The sequence below is a fragment of the Podarcis filfolensis genome, assembly GCF_964270895.1.
Source record: "Podarcis filfolensis genome assembly, chromosome: 1".
Classification (NCBI taxonomy): domain Eukaryota; kingdom Metazoa; phylum Chordata; class Lepidosauria; order Squamata; family Lacertidae; genus Podarcis; species Podarcis filfolensis.
In genome coordinates this window covers 21248616-21260716 of record NC_139604.1, presented here as the reverse complement: position 1 = coordinate 21260716, position 12101 = coordinate 21248616, and positions in this window count along the sequence as shown.

Genomic DNA, 12101 nt, shown 5'->3' with positions numbered 1-12101 from the left:
TAGCAAATTGACTGGAGGATCATTATCTCTAGCTGGGATAGAGGTTTTAGGGTTAGAATGAGAGAGATTTGGGTTTGTTTTTTTTAAACAGACGTAATACTGTTTGAGGGGAAACTTTACTACGTTTTGGGGGGCAGCGAGGGACATTTACATTACCGTGGCTTTCTGGATCTGTAGGCAGGAGAAGGGTTTTTGGATGTACTTCCTAAATATGCCTTTGTGGTTACAGAGGCTGAAATATCTAGGCTGAATTGTATTGTTTAGGTGTATGCACAGCTTGTAGAGCAGGGATTGCCATCATTGCTCCTGTGGTCCAGTGGCGTAGCGTGGGGGGTGCAGGGGGGCCGGCCGCACTGGGCGCAACATCTGGGGGTTAGGATTAGGGTGCGCAAATCCACGGGTTAGGGGGCGCAAATACATGGGTTAGGGGGCGCAAATTACTTGCCTTGCCCCGGGTGCTGACAACCCACGCTACGCCACTGCTGTGGTCTCAATGGTGCCCTTAGAGTATTCCCCTGGTACCTACAAAGACTCTTAGCCCTGCCCCTTGCCCCCTTGGTCATGAGGTGGTGAAGGTGGTCAACTTTTGTACAGTGGTACCCCAAGTTAAGTACTTAATTCATTCCGGAGGTCCGTTCTTAACCTGAAACTGTTCTTAACCTGAAGCACCACTTTAGCTAATGGGGCCTCCTGCTGCTGCTGCTGCGCCACCAGAGCACGATTTCTGTTTTCATCCTCAAGCAAAGCTCTTAACCTGAAGCACTATTTCTTGGTTAGCGGAGTCTGTAACCTGAAGCAAATGTAACCTGAAGCGTATGTAACCTGAGGTACCACTGTATTGTGAAAAGTACATCGACCGGAAGGAGGAAGGTGGAAGAGTCTAGGATCGTAAACACAATTGTCCTGATTCATCAAAAGAGGTCAGTGTGTGCAAGCAGCTTTCTGCGTGCGATGCTAGATTCATATCTCTATGTGTGCATTATGATAATCATCAATGTATACCCTCCAACATTTATCCGATGAAAATAGGGACCTCCCATTCCATAATGATAGGGCTGCCATACACCTGGGTTTTCCTGGATACATCTGGGAATCGCTCAGCAAAATGGTGTCCTGGAGGTTTTTGCTGAATCTGCAAAATGTCCAGGAAGACCTGGACATATGGCAAGTAGGGTTGATTTTTTAATTTTAAAAAATTCTTTAAAAATCAAAGAAAAGCCCCCCCAAAAATGTTTTTTGGGGGAAATGTTCCCAACTTCAATTCCCCCTTCAAACTTTGTCTGGATTTTCACTTTTAGGAATATGGCAACCCTAATCATGGAAATTTTGCTATTTATACCCCACACATCTTACTGGGTTGTCCCAGCCACTGTGGGCAGCTTCCAACATATATAAAAACTTTAAAAATAAGCATTTAAAAAACTTCCCTGTACAGGATTGCCTTCAGATGACTCGGGGGGTTCAGATAACTCCATATCCCCTAACATTTCTCCCATGAAAACAGGGACATCCTAAGGAAAAGTGGGACATTCTGGGATCAAATTAGAAATGGGGACAGCTTCTGTAAATCAGGGATGGCCCTGGGAAATAGGGACACTTGGAGGGCATGGGTGCTCTGCACTACGGCTGTGACATGATGCAGTTTTTCAAGCAGTGGCTGGCCACAGGCAGGGAGGAGACAAGCATGGACATTTCAAGAGGCCACTAGGATCTCATGTCCCATTCAGTTCAATGGAACCTTCCTTATGTATATACCGTGTTTTTTGCTCTGTAAGACGCACTTTTCCCCTCCTAAAAAGTAAGGGGAAATGTGTGGGCGTCTTATGGAGCGAATGCAGGCTGCGCAGCTATCCCAGAAGTCAGAACAGCAAGAGGGATCGCTGTGCAGCGAAAGCAGCGATCCCTCTTGCTGTTCTGGCTTCAAGGATAGCTGCGCGAAGCCTCTTCAGGGCAACGGGAGGAACACTCCCCCTGCCCTGAAGTGGCTTGGTGGGCTATCCCAGAAGCCAGAACAGCAAGAGGGATCGCTGCTTTCGCTGCACAGCGATCCCTCTTGCTGTTCTGACTTCGCTTCGCTGGAGAGGTGCTGTGCAGAGAGGGAGAGCTGCGCAGCGCCCCCTGTCTAATCCCCTTTTGAAGTCACCCAAACTAGTAGCTGTGGCTCAGTCTTGTAGCAAGTTCTGTCTTTTAACCATACATTGTGCAAAGTTCTTTTGAGAGCCAGTGTGGTGTAGTGGTTAAGAGCGGTAGTCTCGTAATCTGGGGAACCGGGTTCACGTCTCCGCTCCTCCACATGCAGCTGCTGGGTGACCTTGGGCCAGTCACACTTCTCTGAAGTCTCTTAGCCCCACTCACCTCACAGAGTGTTTGTTGTGGGGGAGGAAGGGAAAGGAGAATGTTAGCCGCTTTGAGACTCCTTAGGGTAGTGATAAAGCGGGATATCAAATCCAAACTCCTCCTCCTCCTCCTCCTCCTCCTCCTCCTCTTCTTCTTCTTCTTCCTTTTGTCTGTCCTGATCTCCTACCTAGCAGCTTCCTTGAATGTGTGTGGGGTGTGTTTGTGTGTGTGTGATATAAGTATCTTCAAGGTTCAGGGAATCCTGATGAAACCCTTCGGTTGTTTATTAAATAGTTTAGTACAACATTTGATTCAGAATATTTTTCTTCTTGTTTTCCTCCTCTAAAAACTAGGTGCGTCTTATGGTCGGGTGTGTCTTATAGAGCGAAAAATACGGTGCCGTAACACACTTGGTAAGTTTGGGCACTACTTTTTTTAGGGCAACGGAGTTTCCCATGAGTATGCCTTCTGCACTTAAGATCGAGCCCCTGAACGCGAAAGCTACACAACTCCTTTAAAAAGGCGGTCACATTTTAAACGTTGGGAAAGGGAAGCACAAAAGTAAGTAAGTAAATGGGTTGAGGAGGGCCTCTCTGCATGCCCTGCTTATTCCCACTTCATTCACAGCAGCTGGGATGGGGGAGGTGGAAGGGGCAATTTCTGTTTCTCCCGTTTACCTTTCAGATTTATGTTGTAATTGTTTATGAGCCTGCTTGTTGCCGTGTGATGATGATGGTGTGTGTGTTTGTGTGTGTGTTTATACGGATGCCCTTCATTTTCCTGATGGTCTTGTGAGCCAATCTACAACCTATTTAAAAGAAAATGCCTTGTGTACCACTTTGTGTTCGCGGCCATTTGGAGTTCTATTTCAGCTTCATTAATATTGATGGGCCTGGTCTCCCCGGCTTCCTTGGCAGTAGATTTGTCGAAATTAATCTTTGCTGTTCGCGCGGCAATTTGTTTCTGGGTTGCGCTTCGGCGTCTCATTCAGCTCTTCTCTCGTTAATTTTGTTTTCTCTGTTTTTACACGCTCGCCGAGACTCTTCTCCTACTTGTGCCCGTGGGGAAATGTCGTGTCCTTTATGGGATTTCTGTTTTGTCTGCGCCTGTCACTGTGATTTTCCATCATTATGGGCCTCTTGAAGAAAAATGTAGCCCTCATTTCTGACTAAGTCCATGTTTCTTTCCTTTCCTTCCTGTGTGATTTTCCATCATTGGCGTTCTTAAATTTCTTGAATAATGGTGTGTGTGTGTGTGTATACACTATGAACAAATGGAGGCAGCTATAATAGGGTTTTCTTAAATGTGCATGCAACAGTCAGAGCACCCGGCCTGTGTCATGTACACAAAAATAATGTGTGTGTTATAAGAATGATGATGATGATAATGAAATTCATAAAAGACATAGCTATGCTATCATGCGTTTGTCTTTCTTCCTTGCAATAATTCATTGTTAGATACTGATTCAAAAAATATTTAAACATCTTTGAATATAACAGGTGAAAATGTATGCCATATAATGGTTGCATTATATGGAGTTGCAGGTCAATTCTGTGTCCAGGGCAGCTGTCTACTAGCTCTATCTGGCACATCGGCTGAGACCCTACCTGCCCACAGACTGTCTCGCCAGAGTGGTACATGCTCTGGTTATCTCCCACTTGGACTACTGCAATGCACTCTGCGTGAGGCTACCTTTGAAGGTGACCCAGAAACTACAACTAATCCAGAATGAAGCAGCTAGACGGTGACTGGGAGTGGCCACCAAGACCACATAACACCGGTCCTGAAAGACCTACATTGGCTCCCAGTATGTTTCTGAGCACAATTCAAAGAGCACATTTCAAAGTGACCTTTACAGCCCTAAATGGCCTTGGCCAAGTACAGTGGTACCTCTGCTTATGTACTTAATTCATTCCGGAGGTCTGTTCTTAACCTGAAACTGTTCTTAACCTGAAGCACCACTTTAGCTAATGGGGCCTCCTGCTGCCGCTGAGCTGCTGCCGCGTGATTTCTGTTCTCATCCTGAAGCAAAGTTCTTAACCCAAGGTACTATTTCTGGGTTAGTGGAGTCTGTAACCTGAAGCGTATGTAACCTGAGGTACCACTGTATACCTGAAGGAGCGTCTCCACCCCCATCGTTCAGCCCGGACACTGAGGTCCAGCTCCGAGGGCCTTCTGGCGGTTCCCTGATTGCGAGAAGTGAGGTTACAGGGAACCAGGCAGAGCGCCTTCTTGGTAATGGTGCCCACCCTGTGGAATGCCCTCCCATCAGCTGTCAAGGAGATAAACAACTATGTGACTTTTAGAAGACCTCTGAAGACAGCCCTGGTAGGGAAGTTTTTAATGTTCAATCTTTTAGTGTGTTTTTAATATCCTGTTGGAAGCCACCCAGAGTAGCTGGGGAAACCCAATCAGGTGGGTGGGGCATAAATAATAATAATAATAATAATAATAATAATAATAATAATAATAATTAATATTATTATTATTACTACTACTACTACTAGTACTGCAAAAGTAGCTGATATATATAAAAAATGTCTTATATTGTGAGCGACAGTATGCATATTGCACATAAGATCAAGCCCTAATAATAATAATAATAATAATAATAATAATAATTTATTATTTATACCCCGCCCATCTGGCTGGGTTTCCCCAGCCACTCTGGGCAGCTTCCAACAGAAAACTAAAATATAATAACCTATTAAACATTAAAAGCTTCCCTAAACTGGGCTGCCTTCAGATGTCTTCTAAAAGTTTGTTAGTTATTTTTCTCTTTGACATCTGGTGGGAGGGCATTCCACAGGGCGGGTGCCACCACTGAGAAGGCCCTCTGCCTGGTTCCCTGTAACTTGGCTTCTCGCAGCGAGGGAACCGCCAGAAGGCCCTCAGCGCTGGACCTCAGTGTCCAGGCAGAATGATGGAGGTGGAGATGCTCCTTCAGGTATACTGAGACGAGGCCCTAAATGCTAAAGCTACACTCTCCCCACCCCTCCTCTGCATCCAGCCAGTCCATGACAGGTATATGTGGGTATGACAGCTCAGCTGGTTAGTGCATGGTGCTGATGGTTGCAGGTTCAGTTCCCATAAGGGACAACTGCACATTCAGGGGGTTGGACTAAATGATCCTCAATGTCCCTTCCAACTCTACGGTTCTATGATTCTATGTCTCGTTCAACTCAGAGGAATTTTGTTTTTTTAATCCAGTACACATCCTCTGGCTCAGGTTGTTCTACAAAATCAAATGTAGAAATCTGAGGATGCCTCCCCAGATGCCACACTTAGTGAGCATTTGTCCTCCTGATTTCTTTCCGGGGATGATATTGCATCAAAGCAACTGTTATCCCACTCTCTATTACCAACCTCAAATCTTTGACATCAGAGGAGAAAACTGCAAACGTAGCCGCCATTACGTGTGAGGAAACGGAACTTGCTGTCAGTTTTCCCAATCAAAGTTGATCTCCTTTACCCTTGCTTCCTGGCTCCAATAATTTAAAAAGCTCTGAACAGTATCTGTTCACACAAAAGCAGACCCTCCAAGTGTCCCTATCTTCCAGGCTCAGTCCTGGATTTAGAGAAGCCATCCCGGTTTCTGAATGTCCCGCTTTTTCTTAGGATATCCCTGTTTTCATTGGTGAAATGCTGGAGGGTATGGTAGGATCATATAGTACATGGGTAGGCAAACTAAGGCCCGGGGGCCGGATCCGGCCCAATCACCTTCTAAATCTGGCCCGCAGGTGGTCCGGGAATAAGAGTGTTTTTACATGAGTAGAATGTGTCCTTTTATTTAAAATGCATCTCTGTGTTATTTGTGGGGCAAAGGAATTCGTTCATCCCCCCCCAAAAAAATATAGTCCTGCCCCCCACAAGGTCTGAGGGACAGTGGACCGGCCCCCTGCTGAAAAAGTTTGCTGACTCCTGGTATAGTCCAACCCCCTGCAATGCAGGAATATGCAGCTGCCCCATACAGGGCTCGAACCTGCAGCCTTGGCGTTATTAGCATCACACTCCAACCGGCTGAGATACCCAGGCTTGCAGTACCACTGGGCTGAAGAACACAAGCAAGCTAGTGATGCCAAACCCAGGGATCTGATATGAACCTGTGGACTCTGAGCCAGAACTTTTGCAGGCTATCCCACCTCAATATTAACCTGAGGAGCCGAACCCCCCGCTCCACAATGTTGGCATAATGGTGCAGGGAAAGACCCAAGCAAGAAGCCAAAGAAAGTTTGGAGACGCGCTTGGCTCAAGGCCCAGGAATTGTCCCTTTGAGAAGACACTGTCCTCAGAAGTGTTGGGTGGACCCTGGCTAAATCTGGAGACAGGGAGTTCTAAATCCTTCATCACCCACCAACTTTTGTACTTTGTATTGGTGCACTTTGGAGCTATCCAAGGTGCTGATTCTCCAGCTTTCCTTTCCTGGTCTGTGGGCTCCCATTGCACATGGATTACAGCACATGTGAACCATGTCAAGCTGCATATGGCGGTGGTTGCACATGACCAGTTAAGCACATGTGGAGAAACCCAGCAAATGTCAAGCAGCTGTCACAGGTCCACTGACTGCCAGAGGTTCGACTCACATAGCAACTTCTTCCAAAAGAAGTGGCAGGTTTTTGAAATAGAACTGATGCTATATGGTGTAGTAGTTGTCTGAGCACTCCAAAGATAATTTATTGTTTTGATGATATCTGCTTTTGTGTGCGTGTCTCTTCAAGTAATATTTACTTGTTTATTGTACGTGATGGTGTCAAAGGCAATTAAGAAATGGACGGTGAGGAGCAGGACAATAAATGATGTTTAGTGTAGGTGAGGTGACAGTAGCTTGGGAAAAACAGCCCCAGATTAGGATTCATGGGTCAGAAGTTGCTAATGACTGGGCTATTATGTCTACAAATTCTACAATTTTTTTTAAAAGGTTATGGCCATTTTTTATTTCCCCATTATAATCAATGGGGAGGCACCCACAGTTCAGAAAATGAAATGAAGTGAGGCTCTACCTTCAATGCAAACCAAAGGCAATGTTTCTAAGGCTCTGAACCACAGTGACCCCCTATTTGAAGCACTAAAACTTGAAACGAATTAGGCTGAACATATATTTTAGATAGCTAGCAAGGTAGGAGTCAGAGCAGTTATTCTAAGAAACTCTTCTGACAAAATTGCTTAAGCTGACCACCCAACTAGCATTAAGCAGACATGACAATAGACCACAGAGATTTCAGAGAGAGTTTTGGATGCCTGATGTTAAAAATGTATGACCCAACAGATGACAGCTCTGTCCCCTCATAGATGGAGAGAAAGGAGGTCACACTCTACGAGGTTCTGATTTCAACAAGAGCAACAACAAAATCCTACACAACAAATGTGTAATTTGATGTTGTCAGGAGTCCTGCAAATTATAACTTGACATGTCAGGCACTGAAAGATCCTGTTGGAGAAAAAGCAGGTGAAAACATGTATTTTATGTTACCATTTTCCCCAACAAACCATTATTCCCAATAGAAAATTCCTCAGGCTAGTTTAGGGTGGCAGCCAATTTATCTGTTCATTAATTGCTTATGCTGTATGTCAGTATCTGACAAAAAAACACTTGTTAAAGTTTCCCACTGTATCTCATCCAGTGCATTGTCCTTGTCTTGCGTGCTGTTTTATTTATTTCTTATTCATCAATATCTATATCAATATTGCTGCTTTTCAGCTCGACAGAGCCGATGAGCTATCAGAACATCAGCAAACAATTAAACAATCACATTCACTCTCCATTTGTACGTGAGCAGGATGGGCAGTGATAGATTAAATCTGTCAGTTGGACAAAGTGAGCATATCCCCAGCAATTAAACAAATTAGTTAAATATTTTTATACTACTTTGAAAGCCCCATTTATATGTCACTTATTGGGATCCCCAAAATTAGCCCACAAACAATTAGTAACCATAAAATCAGTTTTAAAAACAAATAATTTACCCAAACACCATAAAAAAGAACACCTCTGGGGATCTGACAGTGTAAAAAGCAAATCCAAACAAAACTTTTTTTAAAGCCTGCGGCTCAACAAGTTTCTTGAGGGTGTGACTTCCAGAACTTCGGCACCACCACCAAAGAAGCCCTGCCCTACAAATTTACCAAACACACCTCAGACAACAGCCGGATATGGAACAGAATATTCCCAGAAAATCTGAACAGATAGGAGTCATAAGGGAGGAGGTGGTCCATCAGTTTTTTGAACATCTAGAACAGGGGTCAGCAAACTTTTTCAGCAGGGGGCCGGTCCACAGCCCCTCAGACCTTGTGGTGGGCCGGACTATATTTTGAAGGGGGGAAAAATAAACGAATTCCTATGCCCCACAATAACCCAGAGATGCATTTTAAATAAAAGCACACATTCTACTCATGTAAAAATACCAAACAGGCCCCACAAATAACCCAGAGATGCAATTTAAATAAAAGAGCACATTCTACTCATGTAAAAACACACTGATTCCCAGACTGTCCGTGGGCCGGATTTTGAAGGTGATTGGGCTGGATCCGGCCTCCGGGCCATAGTTTGCCTACCCATGATCTAGAACCACTCTAGAAAGCTTAAGAATTCTTAACTGAGCTGTTTTGTTATGAGTCATTGTGTCCTCAATGTTGCTAGAATAATTTGAAATCAAATCATTATAAATGGTTTGTGTCATGATGGGATGGGTGTTCAGGCAATGGGAAAGGCTGCACTCCATTTGAAAACTCAGCTTCACATTTTGGGGGCAGGGACTCTTGGATCCAACCTTAGCTCTGGATTTACAGATCTCCTCCGTAGCCAGAAGAATTTTTGCACAATTAAAACTGGTGTATCTGTCAGTTTGCCTTTCTTAGTGCAGAATGTAGTGATCTTATGTGTAGAGATCTTTCCTATTCTACTTCATTCAAGAGGGCTCTGGAAGCTTCTGGAAGCTTCTCTGTGTGAAAGAAGCAAGCAGAAGGTCCATGATGTTTGGGTTATTCCTTCAGAGAAGCTGAGTACAGCTGGTTTAAACTGGTTCTCTTATCTCTTTCAGTCATGCTGACTATTAAAGTAGGGCCAGAAGGAGCCTGGGTTTCTCTTTCTATCTCTTTTCCTTCTGGTGTGGGGTTCTGTATATAGTGTTAAGGGTTAGTCTTGTTATAAGTTATTGTAAGTTTAAGTTAAGTCTGCTGCAACTGGATTTCTTATGGACAGTGCCAATCCCGATAGTATTGGATTTGTGACCATTATGCTCATTTGCCTTCAGTAGCAGTAAAGCTCTGCTTGATGAAATACAATTGCCTCTGGTCTATTTTTGGGGAATCCTGCAACGTGTTTTAGTTTTTACTCTGTTAACTATACATTGGAGTTCTGCTCTGGATCACCTTTGAGTAGAATTTCAATGACAGTATCAGCTGCATCTTTTTCTAGACCTTTCCAAACTATCTCTGAACATCCATGGCTTAGACATGTATTGGTTACTGTAATATTCTGTATCTGAGGCTGCCTTAAATACTGTTTCAAAATTTCCATTGGTTCATGTCAGGGAACTGCCACCGGCTCAGGGGTGAGAGGGTGAAAGCCAGGTGGATTACAGAGAGCACCCAAAGATCATGGGAAGCAGCACCTCCTCAGTTGAGGAGAGTAACCACACCTCCAGTGGAGAGGAGCTTCAGGGCTCGGAGGAGGCGAGGCGGTGCCAGCACACCTTGCCTGAGCAAAGCGGAGAGGAGAGAGGTCCTCCATTACCCACGCCCTCCCTGCGCAAGAAACTACTCAGCTGGGGAAGGTTTAAGGACCGCTCACTCACAGATTCTGCCAGTGAATGAGCAAGCCACGGAATAGTGGCGCTCTGCATGGTGAAGGTTTTTTGGCACCAATAACGAGGCTTTACAGCCGACCAGGGAGGCATTTGCCTGATTGCTCTTGAGTAACCCCCTGATATCCTTACAGTTCAGAATGCTGAAGACAGGCTTCTTATGAGGGTGAGATATAGGGTTCATCTTGTTATGAGTTTGGGACAGGTTGGGGAATGGGTCAGGCAACTTTATTTGATGATGAAGACCAGTTGGCCATCTTAGTGCCCCCGATGAGCATTTCAAAGGGATGAGCAGGCCTGCCATAGCTGCATCTAAGTGAGAAGCAACCAAAAGGGCAACAAAACGAGTGCTAAACTAGAAAGCTGTTGTGTGAGTCAGCTGGAAGCTGGAGAGACGATTCTGCAGGAGCTGGGGACAGAGACATGTCTTGCTCTGTGCTGAATCCAAAGCTGTGACTAATGGAGAAGAAAGTTAATGTGGCTGAGTCTCTCCATCCTATGCTTACATTACTGTTAGAATTCCTGCTCCGTGATTGCAGTCATGGGATTGTTGTCTATCACATGACGGTGTATGTTTTGACTCCACAGAGTGGGAAGTGATGGAGACAGGATGTTTGTGTTACTGTGTTCCGTGAAGTGGGACTATTGTCCTTTGTTCTTTTTCTCTTTGCTGTCTGATGCTAGAGAGAGAGGGAGCCATGTTGCAGTGCTCCATGTGTGTTTATGTGTAAATAAAGTAGATTAGCCAAAATGCTGAGTTGCTGAGGTCTGTTCCGCAAGCTGCGAAGACTCTGCGGATCCCTAAGTGTACCGGTGTCTGTTAGCATCAGTCGCTGTGATGTTCGGGCTGAAGAAAGCTTCTGAAGCTCCCAAATGAATGACCAGGAGGGAGAGAACATGCCAGTCGGGCATGTGTCTCTGCCAGGGTCCTACTCGAGTGTAGGATGAGCTCCTGACAGTTACATATACGTGTGTCAATAAAACCATATATCTTAAAGACACCACAGTCTCAACTGACTTTTCTTCCTATTCTTCTTGTCAGTCCAGCCAAAATGATAAAATTATTGGACTTAGCTGAGATGGCTAAGCTTAGCATGTTCAATTAGAGAAAAATAATTACTAGCGTTTGTTCAGGACTGGAAATTCCTTATGGACTTTTTGTGTGAAAGAGAAAATGAACTTGTAATATCTGTATGTGAAGATTGAAAAAAAAATGCTGGCTTATAGAAGATGGAATGGTTGGATTCTAAAGAATGACTATCATATGTAGCTGCAGAGAGACGGAAGTCTTTTTATTCTACTTTAGCTTTCTTTAGCTTCTTATTTCTTTCCCTTCTCTCTTGCTTTCTCCTTCTTTAGATTTTTCCTTTTCTTGCATATTCTTCCTTCTGGTTTTGCTCTTTTTTCGGATTAAGCAGCTGTTTTGTCTCAGTATATTTTATATATATATATATATATATATATATAGGCATGCATTTCTGTATATCTTTTAATAAGTATCAACAAATAAAATGTAAGTCCAGCCAGAAGAAGGGGGAAGAGGGCTATCTCCCTGCAAAGGATGACTCCTAAGTCCAAAGCAGGCCACATCCCTTTCCAAGAACATCAAATAAATCTGGGGGTGTTCTATCACATTAGAAGCTGCATATATGGAAGAAATAACATTTCCCACATAAACAGCGTACATGACAAAAAGTATTTTGGTGAGTTTTGGCTTGTTGGTGCTAACATTGGGGCTGCCTGGTTGGCATTGACCTGTGGCAGGGCCTTCTAAGTGGTGGTTCTCCATTGGTGGAATGGCCTTCCTTGGTGATGTGTGTCTCCCTCCCTTATTACAGTGGTACCTCAGGTTAAGTACTTAATTCATTCCCGAGGTCCGTTCTTAACCTGAAACTGTTCTTAACCTGAAGCACCACTTTAGCTAATGGGGCCTCCTGCTGCCTCCACGCAATTTCTGTTCTC